At 35.7% G+C, this 23,640-nt stretch overlaps 1 non-coding gene across 1 annotated transcript; it reads left to right on the top strand.

Annotated features, from left to right (window-relative positions):
- The first annotated feature begins 6,530 nt into the window (after positions 1-6,530).
- Positions 6,531-6,604, top strand: TRNAI-AAU (transfer RNA isoleucine (anticodon AAU)). Its single transcript has one exon. It is a non-coding gene; the product is annotated as a tRNA-Ile (tRNA).
- The last annotated feature ends 17,036 nt before the right edge of the window (positions 6,605-23,640 follow it).

Genomic DNA, 23,640 nt, shown 5'->3' with positions numbered 1-23,640 from the left:
GATATTTTTTTTCAATTATTTTTTAAAATTCATAAAATTTGTGGAAATCTTTTGAAATCCATAAAATCATTTCAAATCCTTTAAAATCTTACTAATTAAATCCATTGAAATCTTTAACAGTCTTTTAAAATCATCAAAGTTATCAAAATCCTCCAAAGTCTTTTAAAATTCTCAAAACTTTTTTAAACAAAAATTGTCCTTTAAAATTCTAATCTAATACACCCTCCTAAGGCTTACACCAAATTTCAACCATTAGATCCAATCAATATAATGGCTCACAATTTAATTTCAAAAACAAACCAATAGTGCGGCGGTGGACAATTCAGATGAAATTAGACAATGAAAGTGCAAATTTGCGATTCTCAAAATTGTGGCCATAAACTATCCCAATTCTTGGATTTCAATAATCAAAATCCATAAGTGCTTTTTTTTTTCTTTCAAAATTTGAGGAGAAAATTTTCACGTGTCATCATATTACGTGTGGCTTTAAATCTTAAATGGCTGCCATCTTAGATGTATAGGTAAATATTCAAAGCTTGTTCTTGGATTTTAAAATATCTGCCAAAGCTTGTTTTGTATGGCTGCAACGATGGTTGCTTCGATATGCACTCTAAGGAAGTAGGTTTAGCAGACGGGCGAATTCAGAGAACAGAAAGAAAAAAGAATTGCCTACGCCGCAGTATTGGTTTGTTTTTGAAATTAAATTCTGAGCCATTAAATTTGGGTCTATCGGTACACCAAGTCGTAAAATTAATAATAAATGAGTTGTTTTTTTGAAGAAAAATAATTATTTTCTATCATTGACAACTAAGATAGTTAAACTTTATATAGCAAAAGCTTCGACGAAATAAAATTTAATTTTAAGAATTTTTATTACTCATAACAATGAATATTGATTATTTTTATGATAAAATGTAAATTTTGTAATATGATCCTTATAAACAATGAAATGATGATTTTTCTTATGAAATGACATTTTCTAAAATATAAATATTGACAAATACCTTTTTATTTCATTAAAGTGATCTTTAATTTATATATTTTGTGAAACAAGAGTACCGGTACACTCAAAATTGTGAGTGTACCATAGAAGTTCCATATATATATATATATATATATATATATATATATATATATATATATATCATTTTTGAAAGCATAAATAAACATCATACTCCCTCCGTTCCTTTTTAAGTGTCTCTTTTGGAGAAATTTTTTGTTCATATTTAACTGTCACTTTCGAAGTTCAATGCAACATTAAATATTATTTTACCAATATTATCCTTACTTATTTATCACGGAGTGAGAAATGTATGAAGTTAGTGATTAAATGAATAAGGTTATTATAGTAAAAGTATGCATTGTTCTATCAAAAGTAGTAACATTTATTGAATGTATTGGTTTGTGTAAAATGCCTTAAAGTGACACTTAAAAAGGAACGGATGTAGTAATTGTCTTTACGATTCCCCATATTCTAAAAATATTGAATGATTATTTCATTTTTAATAACAACAAAAATATTTCTCTCTATATAAATAACTAAATAATTTTTTAACCATTTATCTTTGTTGCGTTTCACATCCGATTCTTGACAACGTTATGCTGCTGTGTCAAGGTGTGTGTCGGTGTGGGCAAAGAGTTAAGTGTTGTGTGGTTTATGCGGCAACTTTTTTTTTTTTTTTTTGCGCCCTACAATGAAACAAAAATTCTAAATCTACTCAAGTAGAAACAAAAATTCCAACACTATCATACTTTTGAAAAGTTGAGCCACATGCCTCAAGTTTGAGTTGTGACCTACTCTATGTCACAATTCAAACTTACGACATACCCCTATATCATTAGATCAACTTGCGACATACCCTCCTTTTTCAAATTTTGTCTTAATTATATGTCATAATTGTGACATGTTTATTTATTTTTTCGTTTTTTTTAATATTTTAATAGAATTAATTTTAAAAAATAATTGAAATAAATATTTATTATTTAAGATGACACATTTAAAGCTACAATACATTTAAATATTTCTTTTTTGGGCATTATGTGGTACTGTTCCATACCATAGTGCCTCAACATTTCTTATTGGGAGAATAATTTGATGCCAAGATCCTTGACGATGAATTGGTTGACCGTCAGTTTGGTCGTTGTGCACTTGACTACTTTGACCAAGCGTCAACGACAAATCATCTTCCCTGGTAGGCCATGCCGTATTGAGAAATTGATTATCTTCAATGGAGTTCAATGATAAACGGCCCAATGACGATTGACCGAACTCGGCGTCATTTGCAGGAAAAATTGAAAAATTATATTCGATACCCGGTGTGAATTGGGGATATGGGTCAGTTGGTGTTGGTGGGTGGTTGTAGTGCGGGTTCTTGTAGATTTGGTTATTGTAGTTTTGGTTGTTGACTTGGGGGTTATTTGAGTAGGATGTTCCAGGTTGGTTTAGATCATTGTAAGATGACCCAATGCTTGGTAGATAATGATTTCTAGGTGTTGTGTATGGTGGTGGTGGGATAATTTGGTGCAGTGGGGTGTTGAGATCAAGAAAGGAGAAGTCAGAAGTTTGTGGTAGTATTGTTGTTGGGTCGATGGTTGTTTGGTAGTTGGATGGATCGGTAAATCGTTGATGAAGTCTTGGGAAGAAGTGCGGTGACGGTGGTATGTTGTTGTTGTTCTCTAGTTCAGGCTCTGAAACATACTCCGGCTCTAATTCTACATCAAATTCCTGCTCTACCACCTCATGTGGGTGATCATCATGATAATCAATCCTCAAATTTGGATTGCACACAGTTGTATACCAATTGATATACTCATCACTCAAGACTAGCGTTCTCCTTTGCACACGAGGTAAAGTATATGCACTTCGATTGTGCAAATGGCCACACACTTCTGGAAATTGTGATTCAATGTCTTCATAAAATTTCTTGAATCCAATTTGTGGTATATCCGCATGTCCATAGGTGGTTCTTGTACACCTTGCGGTAAAACAAACTGGAACATTACCCTATTCATTGGATGCCACTCGACTTTGTCAAAATATATCAGATAAGTGCTTGCTGTACAATCCCAAAAGTCTTGTGGTTGGCGGTGTCGCAATTCTTTGTACGGCCTCCATTCAAACTACCATAAAAGAAAAGATTTAGTTAAAACTAATTGAGTTATGTTTTTATAAATAAACAAATAATAGTCATTATATATTACTCGTCGTTGTACTAAGCGATCAAATCGAATTTTGTAATGTATGGTGTCATGAGATGGATTGTTGTAATAATTCGAGCCCTTTTCAGTCCATCTGAAAGAATAGATCAATTAATCATTAATCTGGAAAATAATAATTTTTGAAAAGAAGAAATTAATAGAGAAGTAATAATAAAAAAAAGTATTATTATATCGTACTTACTTACTTCCTAACGGAAATTGGACTTGGTTATTATCACCATTATTTAGGTTTGGTCTTGGTGCAGTATGCTTCATCATACAATGTGCCCAAGCTTGAAGGAGGAAGTTACACCCACATAGTCATTTTTTAGTGTAGTGTGCAGCTTCGCACATGATAGAGGGTGGCCAGAACTGCAGAACCCCAACTGTATGTTTTTGTTTCCTCTTATAACAACAATTGAAAATAAATGGAATGTATACTGATATATGTATTTGCTTTAAAGGATGAGCATGAAGAACAAATTATTCAAATTTAGTTTTTATAGTGAAGTTGCATTGTGTTAAATTATAAGCAAATAAAAGGATAGATGTCCATGAGTATATGTTATAGCTACCCTAATTATTTTTTTCATGCATGCTTTCTCAGAACTACAACAATTTTTTTTTTTCACATGCATTTGTCTATACATGTGTGAACAGTTGACATGATTTTACAAGGAATGCATGTTCATGTACGTGTACTCATGCATGTGAAATTTTTTTGTTGTAACTTTGCGAAAGCATGCATTAGACAAATAATTAGGGTAGTTGTAACATATACCTATGGACATTTATTTGCTTATAATTTTACACAATGCAACTTCACTCTAAATACCAAACTTGAATAATTTGTTCTTCACACTCATCCTTTGAGGTGGCATTTACAATGCACAAGACACAAATTTGTGCATCATACACGAATATGGCTTATAAGGACAGTTGGCGGTTCATCACTTACTAGATTAAAAAATTAATAAAATCTTAAATTATATTTTAATGCAGAATTTTGCTAATTCACTTCCCAGTTTCTAAATACACCCCCTGCTTTGAAAAATAATGTATCGTCCTCATCTTCCTCACATTTTCAGATATAACTTCACCATCAAATCCTTGTCTCTTTTGTTCATTAACTAACTCTCAAATGATCGTTATCAATAAAAAAATAAAATTCAATTTTATTCCATTTCCTTGTTTCTTCCCACAAACTTTACTTCGTGCGCAAAGGAGAACGCTAGTCCCTAGTGATGAGTATATCAATTGGTATACAACTGTCAGCAATCCAAATTTGAGGACTGGTTATCATGATGATCACCCACATGAGGTGGCAGAGCAGGAATTTGACATAGAATAAGAGCCGAAGTATGTTTCAGAGCCAGAACCAAAGAACAACAACAACATACCATTGTCACCGAGCTTTTTCTTTGGATTTGATCAACGATTTACCGATCCATCCAACTACCAAACAACCACTGACCCAACAACAATACTACCACAAATTTTCAACTTCTCCTTTCTTGATCTCAACACCCCCACTGCACCAAATTATCCCACCACCACCATACAAAACACCTCGAGATCATTATCCACCAAGTATTGGGTCATCTTACATGAACGATTACATGCTAACCTATACTTACAATGATCTAAACCAACCTGGAACTTCCTACAACAACCCACACTACAACCACCCACCAACACCAACTGATTTATATCCCCAATTCACACTGGGTATCGAATATAATTTTTCAATTTCTTCTGCAAATGACGCCGAGTTCGGTCAATCTTCATTGGACCGTTTATAATTGAACTCCAATGAAGATAATCAATTTCTCAATACAGCATGACCTACCAGGGAAGACGATGTGTCGTTGACGCTTGATCAAAGTAGTCAAGTGCACAACGACCAAACTGACAGTCAACCAATTCATTGTCAAGGATCTCAGCGTCAAATTATTCTCCCGCTCCAACGCGGCAAAATCCAACAAGAAATGCTGGTGCACCATGGTATGAAACAAGACAACATAATGCCCAAAGAAGAAATATTTAAATGTATTGTATTTGTAAATGTGTCATCTTAAATAACAAATATTTTTTTTCAATTATTTTTTAAAATTTTAAAAATTAATTCTATTAAAATAAAAAACGAAAAAAATAACCATGTCACAAGTCGGACTTGTGACATATAATAAAGACCAAAAAAAATCAAAATTTGAGAAAGGAGGGTATGTCGCAAGTTGATCTTGTGATTTAAGGGTATGTCGCAAGTTGATCTTGTGATTTAAGGGTATGTCGCAAGTCAAACTTGTGGCATGGGGGGTCAACTTTTCAAAAGTAGGATAAGTTTGGAATTTTTGTTTCAACTAGAGTAGATTTAGAATTTTGGTTTCATTTTAGGACAGAAAAGAAGTTATTTATGTGGATCAGTTGATCAACATTTCAACTATTACTATATATTACTAATTACTATCACCTCAAAAAAATCTATAAAGTTAGTGTTGGCTTTGTAGGATTTAGATATGTCGGAATCAGAATCGAACAGTTTAGATATTCAATTAAAAATTTGTATTTAAAATAAGTTAATTCACAAAAACAAACAGATCGTATAACTTTCACATGCACGAATTTGAATAACTTTCACATTAAATTTTTTGTACAAAAACAAACAGATCGTATAAATAAAAAACGAATAATTTTAAACATACTATGAAACTTAGTATGGTCGAAGCAAGAGAGTGAAATAGTGAATTATTTGAATGTGAAAGCCATTAAATATCGTAATGTATATGAAGCTTGTTTAATGATGATAGGTAAACTCATAAACGGAATATTTTTTTTGGGACCGGAACACGAACAAAAATTTCTTATATGATTCTCTTTGAGATTTATTTATACCTATACCAATGATACACTTACATCAAAAAATACCATTGATACACTTTCAATTTTTTTTTTTGTCTTGTCGGTCAATACCGCCATTCCAAGTGGCAATATTGTCTGAAATTGACATGTGACACTACCGGCCGTCATTTTCTACCAACGATTGCAGAAAATGGCAGCTGACAGCGTCACGTGTCAGTTTTTGACAGTATCGCTACCTAAAATGACAGTATTAACCACTACAAGACAAAAATTGATAGTGGATCATTGGTGTAAATAAATCTCAAAGAGGATCAACAATGAAATTTTTTTGTGTTAGGGTCGAGAAAAAAAATTTCCCAGGAACCTGAAGGTTGTGTTTATGTATGTGGAAATGGTGAAGTACAATGTTTTTTACTTTTTTTTTAGGGAAGTCCAATGGTTGAAGGTAATAATATAACATGGTTGAGGAATATGGCCCATTAGCTTAGTTGGTTAGAGCGTCGTGCTAATAACGTGAAGGTCGCAGGTTCGAAACCTGCATGGGCCATTTTTTTTAATTTTTACTTGTTAAAAAAAACATGGTTGAGGATTGAAATAGGGATTGGATTGAGTGTGATAGACTACATTCAGAGACTTAATAGGTTGTCACTTCTAGACAGTTTGATCAAGATTAGAAGCCTAGATCAATTTAAATTTAATGTTTTAGTTAAGGGCACATGTTAAGGTTTCCAAAGAAAGAAGGTATTTATTGAGGAAAATTAAATTTCAATCTTTTCAGAAATAAATTGGTGCAATTTCTAATGCAAAAATTATATCTTTGGTATCTTAACATGTAAGGGCACAAGTTAGCATTCCCCTTTAGTTAAATATCTGAATTGTTCGATTATGAGTTTTAGATATTTAAACGACTTTGAACCCTAACTTCTCTGCATCTCTTATTAAGATGACTTCGATCGTCGAAAATCGAGCGCTAGTTTAGTCTTGTTCCAAATAGGTCATATTCAACAGTTGAATTGGTTTTATTCGATATGGTTTTCCCGTTCAATTTCCGTCGACGGAGGAGTATCCTTTCATGATAGCTACGTTTTTGAAGGGATAATTTGGTGGAGTGACCTGCATGGATGATTCTAGTCGTCAAAATTCGAGATCCTAATTCTTTCGTTTTCCAGTTAGGTCATATCTGTAACACCCCGTTACCCAAAAACAATTATATAACAAATATTCATCAGAGTAGTTCCACAACGGGCATGTTACATTGCAAATTCAAAATTTCTTAAATAGAAAATAAAACTATTTAATTAAAACAACTTGATAAAATATGAAAACATAGCAGCGGAATAGTTTTCAATCCAACAACATCTTACGGCATTAAAGGCCTTAGCATAATTCATCAACATTGTTCAAAAGACAATAAAAGGCTCCACACCACAAGTTCCAAAATTTGATACATGGAAAGGAAAAGCAACAATCACAATAAAGATAAATCCCATCCCACGTATCAGAGCCCTAGACACGACTTTGAGCCACCACCAACTACTCAGGATCACCTGCAAGTTACCCATAGGAAGGGCAACGTTTTCAAGCAGAAGGGGTGAGATTCACAACAATAAATATAGATATTAAAAATCATCAATTGAATCTAACACCCTAAGCAACAACACATTATCTTGTAGACATATATAGGTATAAGCCACAAGCAACAACAACATCAAACAACACACCATAATCACAGTGAGTATAATATATATGTATATATATCACATATTCAACACCAGAACCATTTTATCAGATAACAACTGAATATCCACTAAGACTCATGCAAATGACATGACCACTGCTAAGACACCATCTTAGACTTCTTAAATGAAATGCAATAATGCATGTGGTACCAATCAGGACCGAGGCCCTCACCGCTTTTGAATGGTTAAAGCATTCATCAGGACCGAAGCCCTCACCGCTGTTGAGCAACTAGTACTCCAGGACCGAAGCCCTCACCGCTGTTTTATGCATATGCAATGGACCTACTTGTGTATATCTACATACAACTGACCATGCAATGCAACTCCATGTGACTCAACTTAAACAACATGTATGATTCGATACTTTGCATACATTTCATTCATCATCAGCAATCATCAATCCAGCAATCAAAACAACCACAATAATGCATAATTACATGAAACTATGCTCAACACAACAACATTAAGGTACTACCATTCAAGCACGAAATTCAACATTCAGGAACTGAGTAGCTCGCCTCGCGAGCACATCTGCTCGCCATGGCGAGTTCACAAAAACACTAGCTCGCCATGGCGAGTTCAAGGCGAACTCGAGGCGAGTGAAAATTAGGTGCTCTCGGGAAAAATGCTATTTTCTCACTCAAACTCCAATTCTAAGCTCCCTATTCATCTTTTTAACATAAAACTTCCACCATTCATCTTTATTATCATCTAGGTACCTTAAACCATTCCCAAAACATCTTATAACAACTTTTCAAAAATCAACTTTTATCTGGGCTTACTCGCCATGGCGAGTTGGACTGCTCGCGAGGCGAGCGATGAAGTTGCTCACTCGCCATGGCGAGCACAGCTACTCGCGAGGCGAGTGATGAACTTCTGTACGGGCAGAAAACTGGTTTTTCCCAAAAATCCCATTTTCCTTCCAATCACTCCCCAAATCAGTTTACAGATGAGAAATGAATGTTTCTATGCAACCAAAACCAAATTCTAACTTCAGAACAGCAATATCTACTCCAAAAACCATAAATTCAATTAAAACCCAATTCCTCAATTTCACTCCAAAAACCTGTTAAACTCAAATCAGACTTTAAAATCTATACTATTGAAGTAAACCTCACCCTTACCTTAGAAATTGAAGAAGAAATGCACAGCAATGATCAACTCTTGGTTCTCCTCTCTTGTTCCTGGTTTTCTCTCCCTTGGCTTGGTTTCACGTAAACTGCTTCTGACATCTATTTCCCAACTTCCCTCTAACTTAACTCCCTAATATTTCCATTAACTCCCTATTAATTTTAATAAATATTAAATAACTCCCCTAACTCCAAAATAACTAATATTTCATACTTATTCTAATTATTATTAAATAAACCATATGTGCTCGCGATTTTCGGATATCAAACCATTGATTGATTTGAAACGTCAATCTTTGAACTCTCGATTTTTATTCTTGGGAAGGGAAAAAATGAGTAAAAAACCCTTATCGAGACTTTGGATTCGGGGGTTGGTTTCGAATAGGGAAGGTGTTAAGCACCCTAAACGACTATGGTATTCCATAGGAACCTCTTACCTAGATTATCTTGTGCTAAACTACTTGTTTATTTGAAAAATTATTGCCTAATGTCTAAGTGAAAGAATGGAGGGAGAAGAAGTATGTTTTTGGTTATTTTTATTTGATTTGGAAGGATAAAAATCCTATGCCTACATACCCTTAAAGAAAGGGATCAAAACCAATGTAGTTCACCTCAAAAATTTCTTTGGTGGGTTAGGTTGGTTTTAAGATTTTTTGAAAATGGTTTTAAGAAGAGAAAGAGGCCTCAAGGCATGAGATAAAGAAAACAAGTGAGGTTGATTGATTTTAAATTTTGAAAATGATTGAAGTTGAATTAAAATTGATTGAGAATTTGATTAAGAAAATAAAGGAAAAAAAGTTATTAAGAAAATGATTTTTGAAGTTTTGCATATTTGACTTTTTGAGAAAATGATTTTTCTAAACTAACGGTGAAAACTAACGTAACGTCGTAAAAACTAACGGAAAGCGGTAAATAAAATGTGGTAGTGTCGGTGCATGTGTCGGTGCTTGTGTTACCTACATTATTACATCAATTCCTAAATACAACCCTAAGGCCTTAATGCCAAAATAAAATGCAAGAAATAAAATTACATCAATTCCCTATTTATACATACTAAGTCAATGACAAAATAAAATAATGGGAAAATTAAATGTGCATGCTATGATTCAAGACAAAAAGAAATTAAATAGTTAGTAATCACAAGAAATATTATGATGAATGAGACATAAGAAATAATAAGCAAGAATTAAGACAAAAAATAATTAAGATCATCATATAAGAAATAAACAAAGAAAAATTAAAAAAAATAACTAGGATGGACTTTTAAAATTAGAGAAAATTAAAATAGTGAGAAAAATATTTTTTTAGAATTTTTCTAAACACAAAGATGTCAAAAAGTGTAAAAAACAGTATTTAAAAATAAAGATAAACAAAAATAAGAAATAATAAAACATTGGCTCAGCAGGATTAATTCTGAACCATTGGATTAAATCAATAGTCCAGATTCATTCACTGGATTCATCACAGCCGTTGGATCCAACGATCCAAGGGTCACAAAAACAACATAGAAACAAAGGGATTATACTGAAAACACAGTGACCGTCAGATCAACGATCTGACGGTCCAAACAGAAACCACACCACACTCACGCAGAAAAAACACACGCCTGATCAAAAATCAAGATACACAGGAGCCCTCAGATCAAGGAATGATCCAGATCCAAGGACTGTAACGCGATGGAGCACTGAATTGCAGTATGCGCATGTGCACAAGATCCAACCAAAAAAGAAAGCACTATAAAAGAGTTCTAACAAAAAAACCTAACACAATTCACAAAAAACCTCTTTCTAAAAAACTAGAGAGAGAAGCTCCCACTTCTCTCTAGGAATCTCGCCGGAGAAGAAGGTGGGGGAGGGGCGGCCGGAGCTGCTCCGGCGCGGTGGTCGGCCGGAGCGCCGCCGCGCCGGAGTTTTTTTTTTTTTGCTTTTTTTTCGAATTTTTTTACATCAAAATACTCCTCTTCCCTTCCTCTATTCGAATCCAAGCTCAAAATTTCGAAAACATGCACCAAAAATCCTAGATCTACAAATGAAAATGTGAAATTTTTACCTCTTTTTCGGTCCCCTTCCTTCCTTCCGGTTCGTTTCTGCTCCCTTGCTGGTCCGGTTCCGCTTTCCTTCCGGTTCGGCCCCCTTGCTGGTTCGGTTCGGTTTGCTTGTTTGTACAGTTTGGATGATGATGATTTGTGGTTGTATGAATGGTTTGAGGTTGTTGTTTAAGTTTTGTGTTGCTGGATTTTGATGAGTCTATGAATGTTCTTCATATGTTCATGTTATTTCTTTGAAATTTTAGTGTTTGATTTGAAAAAGTATTGGAAAAGTAAAAAATAAGTGTTTGTGAATTGCTGCTGATTTTTCTGTGAACAGTGATTTTCTGGCTCATTTCCCAATGATTGACAGTGTTTAAATAGTGACGAATTAGGGTTGGCTCTGGTACAAACAAAAGACCAAAATGCCCCTGCACCTGAGACTTGGAGAAAAAGATTTGACCAAAAAGATAAATAGATAAATAAAAAAACAAAATGAATAAAATAAATAAGAAAATAAAGAAAAAAAAAAAAAAAAAAAAAAAGAAAAGAAAGAAAGAGGTCACGTGAGTGACTTCTTTTTGTTTTTTCTAAAAAAAAATAAAAATAAAAAAGAATAAATAATAATAAACAAACTAGCCTAAAAAGAAAATAAAAAAGTCCCTTCGGAATCTGACATGAGGTACTTCAAAGTATCCTCCCTGCCGAAATTTCGATTGAAAAGATTAATAAAAAAAACGCCTTTTAAAATGCGATTAGCCATTTTAAAATGACTTGTCTGTTATGACTAAAAGGATTATAAAATGCGTTTATAAAAATGCAAATGGAGTGATTTTAAATGTTGTAAAAAAATGCAAGCGAGGACTTAAATGCAAGATGAAAGTTTTTAAATGATTAATGACGAAAAACACGAGTTTTAAAAGGTAAAAAAACGAATAAAAGAGAATCTGAACTATTAAAAAATGTGGACAAAAAAGATTTCAAATGGTCCAAATTTGGGGTATGACAGATGCCCCTATTTAAGTTTCTTCGTCACGAAGGGTTTAAAAGGGGACCTTTTAAACCAAAGGGTCGAGAAGACTTAAATATATAAAAAAACGCCAATTTTGGACCGTTTGAAATGCCAGGGATGTGATGCTGATGAATGTGATAATATGACTGAATATGATGTAAGCATGAAGGTAAAGATGATGCAAAGACTGACTGGGAGACAAATGGATAGGTATCACTGGGGAAGGCAATGATAGGTAAGTATAAATGACATTGTTTCAAGGCGAAAGTAAAGACATGATTGGCCGACGAGTGGCGAAAGTAAAGGCGTGATTTGCCGACGAGTGGCGAAAGTAAAGGCGTGATTAGCCGACCAGTGGCGAAAGTAAAGACATGATTTAGCCGACGAGTGGCGAAAGTAAAGACATGATTGGCCAACGAGTGGCGAAAGTAAAGACATGATTTAGCCGACAAGTGGCGAAAGTAAAGACATGATTGGCCGACAAGTGGCGAAAGTAAAGACATGATTTAGCCGACGAGTGGCGAAAGTAAAGACATGATTTAGCCGACGAGTGGCGAAAGTAAAGACATGATTGGCCGACAAGTGGCGAAAGTAAAGACATGATTGAGCCGACAAGTGGCGAAAGTAAAGACATGATTGGCCGACGAGTGGCGAAAGTAAAGACATGATTTAGCCGACGAGTGGCGAAAGTAAAAACATGATTGGCCGACAAGTGGCGAAAGTAAAGACATGATTGGGCCGACAAGTGGCGAAAGTAAAGACATGATTGGGCCGACAAGTGGCGAAAGTAAAGACATGATTGCGCCGACAAGTGGCGAAAGTAAAGACATGATTGGCCAACGAGTGGCGAAAGTAAAGACATGATTTAGCCGACGAGTGGCGAAAGTAAAGACATGATTGGCCGACGAGTGGCGAAAGTAAAGACATGATTTAGCCGACGAGTGGCGAAAGTAAAGACATGATTGGCCGACAAGTGGCGAAAGTAAAGACATGATTGGGCCGACAAGTGGCGAAAGTAAAGACATGATTGCGCCGACAAGTGGCGAAAGTAAAGACATGATTGGGCCGACAAGTGGCGAAAGTAAAGACATGATTGCGCCGACAGGTGGCGAAAGTAAAGACATGATTGGCCGACGGGTGGCGAAAGTAAAGACATGATTTAGCCGACGAGTGGCGAAAGTAAAGACATGATTTAGCCGACAAGTGGCGAAAGTAAAGACATGATTAAGCCGACAAGTGGCGAAAGTAAAGACATGATTAGCCGACAAGTGGCGAAAGTAAAGACATGATTGGCCGACAAGTGGCGAAAGTAAAGACATGATTGGCCGACAAGTGGCGAAAGTAAAGACATGATTTAGCCGACAAGTGGCGAAAGTAAAGACATGATTAAGCCGACAAGTGGCGAAAGTAAAGACATGATTAGCCGACAAGTGGCGAAAGTAAAGACATGATTGGCCGACGAGTGGCGAAAGTAAAGACATGATTGGCCGACGAGTGGCGAAAGTAAAGACATGATTGGCCGACGAGTGGCGAAAGTAAAGACATGATTAAGCCGACAAGTGGCGAAAGTAAAGACATGATTAGCCGACAAGTGGCGAAAGTAAAGACATGATTGGCCGACGAGTGGCGAAAGTAAAGACATGATTGGCCGACGAGTGGCGAAAGTAAAGACATGATTTAGCCGACAAGTGGCGAAAGTAAAGACATGATTGACCGACAGGGTTTGCTAACATTGTGGGATAGCGCACACACGGTAAAAAATAAAGGCAAGACAGACCATTGGCATTTGCTAAAAGCAAAGCCTCCGGTGAAAGTAAAGACAATGTAAAGCTTGGTATCAGGGGAGTGACTTGATAAAGATAAAGTTGAGGGGAACAAGGAATTTGTCTGAAGACAACGGGGAATTGTATAGACTGATTACTGGTGAGACCTGCCCCTTTGGAACATGTTTGATTTGATGACATTTTGGAGTTAGACACACTGGGGGTGATATCTAAGGATATTGAAATAAGTCATTGGGTAAAAATGCAACTATGTATGAATGATATTTATATGCGTGCTATGTATGCATGAATGAATGAGTATGTATGAGACCTATATGACGGCATAATGGTAAGATTGTTGAGGCAGGACTGGGCAGGTCTACAAGGAGAACGGCCCGGCATCACTGGACGAACACTCGAAACCTTCATTGGGGATAAAGCCACGGGGAATGAATCAACCATTGTTGGGGTGAAGCACGATATCAAACCACAAGTAGGGGAAACAAACCATTAATCAGGCCACTGAAAGGAGAATGCCCCATAATCAAACCACTTGAAGGGAGAATGCCCCATAATCAAACCACAAGCAGAAGTTGCCATTAATCAACCCACAAGAGAGCTACCAACCCATGTTTTGGCAGAAGTCGCCATTCATCAAACCATAGGCAGAAGTTGCCATTTGTAAACCAATACCGAGTGCATTCTTCCATTTGACCCTCTTGCACTGTGATGTCTCTGTCTTTGTTTTTTTTTTTTTTCATTTCATTTTTTATTTTTTTATTTTTTTGAATCCCTAACTTTTGCCTGGACCGCCCTTTCGGGTTTTCAATCCACCGGGAACATATTCTTTTTGTTTGTATGCCCCTAATTTTTGCCTGGACCGTCCTTTCGGGTTTTCAGTCCACCGGGACGCTCATTTTTGGCTTAAGCCGCCCTTTCGGGTTTTCGACTTAGCAAGCTTTTTACTTCTTTTTTTTTTTTTTTTTTGACAGAGGTCATCTCACAGCTTTTAGTCATGCCAACCTTGCAGAGTTTAACTGTCCTTGAGACGGATGTTGATGTATGTTTCACCTGCTCATAAGTTCAAAGAACATGTACTTGCTGTTTATGCTTTTCAAAAGACATGATAAAAGTTTTTTTTTTTTTTTTAAAAGATTTTTTTTTGAATTTTTTTGCTTTAGGTATTAACATCAAAAATAGAAGAAAAATTTGCAAACAGAATAAATGAGAATTTTAAATAAATGGGCACAACCTCAAGTTAATGTAAATGGAATGGTGACCTGCCAAGGCGTGGCTCCACAGATTTTAAAAGTTTGGAAAAATGGTAATTATATGGAAAAGGTACGTTGAACACAATAACCACTGTTTCCTCTACCAACTTGGAATTCCACTGTTTTGAGTCTTTGATTTGCAGACGCTTCAGATCGGAAGCCCTTTAACAGCTAAGATGCCCCAGATGAATCATATCTGATTTGATGCAATTACCTTGCCATGAGTCGGAGGTCTTTTGACGGCTGAAATGCCCCATATGAGTCATGTCCGACCAGATGCAGTTACTTTGTCATGATCCTTAACTTTTGCATAGATCGCCCTTGCGGGTTTCAACCTATCAGGATAATCATTTTTTTTTATACGTCTCTAACTTTTGCATGGACCGCCCTTTCGGGTTTTCAGTCCCTCGAGACGCTCTTTTTTTGCCTAAGCCGCCTTTTCCGGTTTGCGACTTATCGAGCTTTTTCATTTTAACAAAGTATTTCTTGACTGCATCGGTATACACAGGACATACAAGTTTAACCTCATGCTTTGTATTAGGCATTCATTGCTCCTGGAGTTTGTTTAAATCAGATAGCATAACTTTTGAGCACAATGCCACTCTCTTGACATTCATGGGGACGAGCCTTCTCTTGTTGAAAACATGCTTTTGATACAATTGTTCACGCCATACGGCAATAACACTTTTAAATTCAATCAAGTTTAGCTTTCATTGGAACTCCCGTTGATGGGACTTTGACCTTCATGTGAGGCATTGCCTTTATGTTGTATACTGAGGGATGGAGGGGGGGTTGCCCCTGCTGAAGTGTTTACTTGAAGTACAATATCCTTGCAAGGAAAATGGTGGCATCTCGTGCCAGTCTTTGTACATGAAAGTCCTCTTCTAGACAATCTCTTTTGATATTTGCAGCTTCGACGGCCAAGATGCCCCAGTAGGCGAGAAATATCAGTGGAAGCTTCTTCATCATCCTCTTCTTCAACCTCGGATACAAGGAACTCAAAGTCGAGAGAGAGTACATGGTTTAAGTGTTCAACGGGTTTATTAATGCATGATTTGATTATTGATATAAACATTATGATTATGCAGATATGTGGAAATGATTAAAGAAACAGTTTTTTTTTGGTTTTTTGTATTACCATTTTTCCAGAAAAAGCACAAAATAAAACAAAGTCGGGATCAAGACGACCTTTCACTAATGATGAAAATACATAAAGCAAAAATCCCTAAACAAATTCACTCTCGCCTCGGGTGGGACGAAAGGATTTTTTGGAAAAACATAAAGCAACAAACAAACATATTAATTGAACAAAAGAGTAGTAGAAATAAACATCAACAAATACCAAATTGCAACTAAACACTCCACATGCCACCACAAGGTCCAAAGATCCGATAGAGGATTAACTTGCACATTCAGATCCAAACTCTTCGAAAGGTATGAGATCGTCTTCAATCAGTTTCTGGACCGCAATCTTCAAAGAAAAACAGCGCTCGACATCATGACCTTGTGCCCCTTGATGGAAAACACAAAAGAGATCAGGTCTCCATCGAGCCGGCAATTTCTTCGGTATTGGAGGAGGTGGCCTAGTCTGGACAAGGTTCCTCTCAAGCAAATAGGGAAACAACTCCCCATATTTCATTGGAATCGGATCAAATTTAATTCTTGGAGCCTGCTGTCGAGGCTGTTGTTGATATTGCTGAAACTGGGGCTGATAACCCGGATCTTGAACAACATTGGTGATGGGTCTAACAGCGGCAACAGAGTGAGGAGCCAGATGTTGTTGTTGAAGTAGCACTTTTATATCTTGGTCATCGAAGGACCAGACGTTATTTTCAATCAACTTCTGAACTTCTTCTTTCAAAGGGTAGCACTGCTCAGTGTCATGACCTGGTGCCCCTTGATGGAATACACAGTTGAGGTCAGGGCGATACCGAGGTGGCAGCGAATTCGGCACCCGAGGAAGTGGTAGGGTTTGAATAAGGTTCTTCTTAAGCAAAATGGGAAGCAAATCCGCATATTTCACAGGAATCGGGTCACACTGAGATGCTTTTTGGACCTGATTTTGCGGAATGAACTTCTGAGGAACCTGATTCTGAGGGATAGACTGCCGAGGAGCCTGTTGTCGAGGCTTTTGAGGGCACATTGGCTGATATGGTGATTGAGGCCTTTGTTGGACAAGCGGTGGATCGTTTGTAGCCATCAATGAAGATACAAGGCTAGTTAAATTCTCTACCTCAGCCCTAAGTGTTGTTACTTCTCCACGAAGCTCGTGGACCTCTTGCTCAAGTTGATCCATCTTTTGTGTTTGCACGAGTGTCTGCATATGTGAGCCGAACTTGGATGAAGACATCTGACCACTTTACTAATGAATTGACCTTTTTATGGAGAAGACACAGTGTGAGATACAGACTAGAAACTATGAATGCAAAATGATGCATGATGTATGTATGCAAAAATGTATGTTTTTTTTTTTTTTTTTTTGAAGGACTAATCAAAGTTACTTTGTAAACATAGTTTCATTTGAAAATTGTGAAGATATTGCAAAAGGTAAGATCAAAACCAAGGAAAAAGTTCTTAACAAAAGTTAAAACTTAGTTAAGATTTTTTTGAAGTTGTATCTCTTGGTGTTCATTCTTACAAGGTCCATATCCGTGATGTTTACAAAAACTTGTCTAAGTCCTTCAAAAAATTTTTTTTGATGGAAAAGGTAGTTTATGAATGAATGCATGTATGCATGGTTATGCTAAGTGGATAGAATACATGGTGAGGGTAAGTTCCACAACGTTGGAGTCAATGGTAACAACGCCATTTGGTAAGGACTATGGTTTCAAATGTACCTGTATCACGGGTTCTACCAAGTTCCCAAAGTCTTTAACCACTTCCGAATATTTATCGGGTGACAGGAGTACTCCCATTCCAATTATATTCGTCGGAAAGTCTCGTTTGGGTGTAGTATCGCGTATCAACTAATTCAAGAGTACTCTCGATTAGCCACCGCACTACGTCCTAAAAGGCCAAGAGGGGTTAAAGGTGACTAAAGGTCCTCAACTTCAAAGGTCACTTGAAAATAGCATGCCAAACATGAGTACTCACGTTGACAACATATACTTCCAAGATCCCTCCGTTGAGTGGGGTTATCACATGTGCCAATACCGAAGAGTACTCTTGGCATGGAACTATGATTATACCGCCGTCCTATCTTAAGTTTCCCTCAAGCTCGGGTGTAGAGCTTATCTCACCACTCACGTAATAAAGTAAACATGTAAGCAAAATATTTACAAAGCATAAACAAATAATAAAGCACAAAATAAAGAAAGTAAGGTGGGTTTAACCCGCGTAGGATCTAAATCCCCAGTGAAGTCGCCATTTCTGTGCTCGCGATTTTCGGATATCAAACCATTGATTGATTTGAAACGTCAATCTTTGAACTCTCGATTTTTATTCTTGGGAAGGGAAAAAATGAGTAAAAAACCCTTATCGAGACTTTGGATTCGGGGGTTGGTTTCGAATAGGGAAGGTGTTAAGCACCCTAAACGACTATGGTATTCCATAGGAACCTCTTACCTAGATTATCTTGTGCTAAACTACTTGTTTATTTGAAAAATTATTGCCTAATGTCTAAGTGAAAGAATGGAGGGAGAAGAAGTATGTTTTTGGTTATTTTTATTTGATTTGGAAGGATAAAAATCCTATGCCTACATACCCTTAAAGAAAGGGATCAAAACCAATGTAGTTCACCTCAAAAATTTCTTTGGTGGGTTAGGTTGGTTTTAAGATTTTTTGAAAATGGTTTTAAGAAGAGAAAGAGGCCTCAAGGCATGAGATAAAGAAAACAAGTGAGGTTGATTGATTTTAAATTTTGAAAATGATTGAAGTTGAATTAAAATTGATTGAGAATTTGATTAAGAAAATAAAGGAAAAAAAGTTATTAAGAAAATGATTTTTGAAGTTTTGCATATTTGACTTTTTGAGAAAATGATTTTTCTAAACTAACGGTGAAAACTAACGTAACGTCGTAAAAACTAACGGAAAGCGGTAAATAAAATGTGGTAGTGTCGGTGCATGTGTCGGTGCTTGTGTTACCTACATTATTACATCAATTCCTAAATACAACCCTAAGGCCTTAATGCCAAAATAAAATGCAAGAAATAAAATTACATCAATTCCCTATTTATACATACTAAGTCAATGACAAAATAAAATAATGGGAAAATTAAATGTGCATGCTATGATTCAAGACAAAAAGAAATTAAATAGTTAGTAATCACAAGAAATATTATGATGAATGAGACATAAGAAATAATAAGCAAGAATTAAGACAAAAAATAATTAAGATCATCATATAAGAAATAAACAAAGAAAAATTAAAAAAAATAACTAGGATGGACTTTTAAAATTAGAGAAAATTAAAATAGTGAGAAAAATATTTTTTTAGAATTTTTCTAAACACAAAGATGTCAAAAAGTGTAAAAAACAGTATTTAAAAATAAAGATAAACAAAAATAAGAAATAATAAAACATTGGCTCAGCAGGATTAATTCTGAACCATTGGATTAAATCAATAGTCCAGATTCATTCACTGGATTCATCACAGCCGTTGGATCCAACGATCCAAGGGTCACAAAAACAACATAGAAACAAAGGGATTATACTGAAAACACAGTGACCGTCAGATCAACGATCTGACGGTCCAAACAGAAACCACACCACACTCACGCAGAAAAAACACACGCCTGATCAAAAATCAAGATACACAGGAGCCTTCAGATCAAGGAATGATCCAGATCCAAGGGCTGTAACGCGATGGAGCACTGAATTGCAGTATGCGCATGTGCACAAGATCCAACCAAAAAAGAAAGCACTATAAAAGAGTTCTAACAAAAAAACCTAACACAATTCACAAAAAACCTCTTTCTAAAAAACTAGAGAGAGAAGCTCCCACTTCTCTCTAGGAATCTCGCCGGAGAAGAAGGTGGGGGAGGGGCGGCCGGAGCTGCTCCGGCGCGGTGGTCGGCCGGAGCGCCGCCGCGCCGGAGTTTTTTTTTGCTTTTTTTTCGAATTTTTTTACATCAAAATACTCCTCTTCCCTTCCTCTATTCGAATCCAAGCTCAAAATTTCGAAAACATGCACCAAAAATCCTAGATCTACAAATGAAAATGTGAAATTTTTACCTCTTTTTCGGTCCCCTTCCTTCCTTCCGGTTCGTTTCTGCTCCCTTGCTGGTCCGGTTCCGCTTTCCTTCCGGTTCGGCCCCCTTGCTGGTTCGGTTCGGTTTGCTTGTTTGTACAGTTTGGATGATGATGATTTGTGGTTGTATGAATGGTTTGAGGTTGTTGTTTAAGTTTTGTGTTGCTGGATTTTGATGAGTCTATGAATGTTCTTCATATGTTCATGTTATTTCTTTGAAATTTTAGTGTTTGATTTGAAAAAGTATTAGAAAAGTAAAAAATAAGTGTTTGTGAATTGCTGCTGATTTTTCTGTGAACAGTGATTTTCTGGCTCATTTCCCAATGATTGACAGTGTTTAAATAGTGACGAATTAGGGTTGGCTCTGGTACAAACAAAAGACCAAAATGCCCCTGCACCTGAGACTTGGAGAAAAAGATTTGACCAAAAAGATAAATAGATAAATAAAAAAACAAAATGAATAAAATAAATAAGAAAATAAAGAAAAAAAAAAAAAAAAAAAAAAGAAAAGAAAGAAAGAGGTCACGTGAGTGACTTCTTTTTGTTTTTTCTAAAAAAATAAAAATAAAAAAGAATAAATAATAATAAACAAACTAGCCTAAAAAGAAAATAAAAAAGTCCCTTCGGAATCTGACATGAGGTACTTCAAAGTATCCTCCCTGCCGAAATTTCGATTGAAAAGATTAATAAAAAAAACGCCTTTTAAAATGCGATTAGCCATTTTAAAATGACTTGTCTGTTATGACTAAAAGGATTATAAAATGCGTTTATAAAAATGCAAATGGAGTGATTTTAAATGTTGTAAAAAAATGCAAGCGAGGACTTAAATGCAAGATGAAAGTTTTTAAATGATTAATGACGAAAAACACGAGTTTTAAAAGGTAAAAAAACGAATAAAAGAGAATCTGAACTATTAAAAAATGTGGACAAAAAAGATTTCAAATGGTCCAAATTTGGGGTATGACACCATATAATAAAATGATACACCATATAAATCACCCAAAAATCACATATATATAAATACATGCATATACTCCACATAAAACACCAACATCATATATAATAATATATATATATATACTCCACATAGTATAAAATTAATTAAATAAATAACTAGGGCGTTACAACTCTCCCCAAATTACAGAATTTCGTCCTCGAAATCTTACCTCAAGCAAACAACTCCGGATACGACTCCCGCATCTTACTCTCCAGCTCCCAAGTCAAACTTTCACCAGTCGCTCCACCCCAAACGACTCTCACAAGAGGAATCTCTTTACCTCTCAAAGACTTCACCTTTCTGTCATCAATCCTCAATGGCATAGTCTCAACTGTCAGGTTGTCTCTAACCTGTACATCATCCCTTGGAATCACATGAGAAGGATCCGCAACATACTTCCGAAGCTGAGAAACATGAAACACATCGTGCAAATTCGAAAGATGTGGTGGCAAACCAACTCTGTATGCCACTGTACCAACTCTCTCTGAAATCTGATACGGACCAATGAACTTAGGAGTCAACTTTCTCGACTTCAAAGCCCGACCAACACCCGTCAAAGGAGTGACCCTCAGAAAAACATGATCACCCTCCTGAAACTCAAGATCCTTTCTTCGCTTGTCATGGTAACTCTTCTGTCGACTTTGCGAAGCTTTCATCTTTTCTCTTATCAACCTGACTTTCTCCGTAGTCTCATGAACTAAATCCGGTCCCAACACAACACTTTCACCCGACTCAAACCAGCATAAAGGAGTCCTACACCTCCGACCATACAAGGCTTCGAACGGTGCCATACCAATACTCGAGTGATAGCTGTTTGTGCTCGTGATTTTCGGATATCAAACCATTAATTGATTTGAATCGTCAATCTTTGAACTCTCGATTTTTATTCGTGGGAAGGGAAAAAATGAGTAAAAACCCTTATCGAGACTTTGGATTCGGGGGTTGGTTATGCGAAGGGAAGGTGCTAGCACCCTAAGCATCTACGGTATTCCGTAGGAACCTCTTACCTAATTTATCTTGTGCTAAATTGATTTGCTTATTTGAAAATTATTATCTAAAAATCTAAGTGAAAGAATGGAGGAAGAAGAAGTATGTTTTTGGTTATTTTTATTTGATTTGGAAGGATAAAAATCCTATGCCTACATACCCTTAAAGAAAAGGGATCAAAACCAATGTAGTTCACCTCAAAAATTTCTTTGGTGGGTTAGGTTGATTTTAAGATTTTTGAAAATGGGTTTTAAGAAAAGAAAGAGGCCTCAAGGCATGAGAGAAAAAATAAGGTGAGGTTGTTCACATTTTAATTACAAGAAAATCAAGTTTAATATGAATATTAATTCAATTAAGCATTTGATTAAGAAAATAAAAAGGAAAGACACTTGGGTTACAAACCAAGGTTTATTAAGAAAATATTTTTGGAGTTTTGCATGTTTTTGTTGTTTTTGAATAATAAATGAAAATTAAACTAACGGAGCAATAAAAATAAAAGCGCGTGGATTTTTGTAGTGACGTTGGATCACCACAAAATCCCTAATCTAATTTGTTTGCATTTTTTGGATATATCTAAGGCGGTAAGGAACTAAAAGGACACACACACCCACACACTTTTCTCATTTATATTTACATTGGACCTAAATACATTCTAATTGCTGGAAAATAAATAACAATAATTAAAGTGCTAAATAGAAATAAAATCAAATGTAAAAATGCTAAAAAGAAATAAAAATGCAAGAAAATAAAAGAAATGGACTACCGAAAGGATAAAATTCCGAAGGGACTTATTCCGAAGGGACAGAAAAAAAAGGGAGAAGAAAAGAATAGCTCATTAACACAAGCTAAATAGGGAGAAGAGAGAAAAGTTCTTTGACAACTCAAGAGAACTTTTTGGTGTGTGTAATTGTGTGGTATGAGGGCTCTATTTATAGGTGAGGAGGTTGATGAAAAAAGGAAAAATGGTTTAATGGAAATGATGGACAATTATAGTGAATTTTGGAAAAGGAATGTTAAAGTTGACACTTGACTTGAAATTTTTTTAGACCTTGTACATTTTATTTTGGACCTATTGACACTTTGTTTTTTTTCTTTTTACACTAATTAATTAAAAAGAAATAAAATAAAAATAAAATAAATCTAATACGAAATAAAATAAAACAAATTAAACTAAATCATGTAAAGAAAAATAAAATTAAAAGATGGAAAATAAAAATTATTAAATATAAAAAAAGTAACTAATCTTAAAATTAAAATTAATAAAAGATGGAAAGAAAATAAAAAGAGAAAAGAGGGTCCGACTCGGAATCAAAAATGAGGTACTTCAAAGTAACCTCCTTGCCAAAATTTCGTCTGAAACGACGAAAATTCCCGACTTTAAAAATACGAATAAAATGGGTAAGAATAGAGAAAAGTGGTCAAAATTTGGGGTATGACAGATGCCCCTATTTAAGTTTCTCCGTCACGGAG

Source organism: Medicago truncatula, chromosome 1 (assembly GCF_003473485.1).
Source record: "Medicago truncatula cultivar Jemalong A17 chromosome 1, MtrunA17r5.0-ANR, whole genome shotgun sequence".
Classification (NCBI taxonomy): Eukaryota; Viridiplantae; Streptophyta; class Magnoliopsida; order Fabales; family Fabaceae; genus Medicago; species Medicago truncatula.
This window is presented reverse-complemented; position numbering and strand designations above follow the sequence as displayed.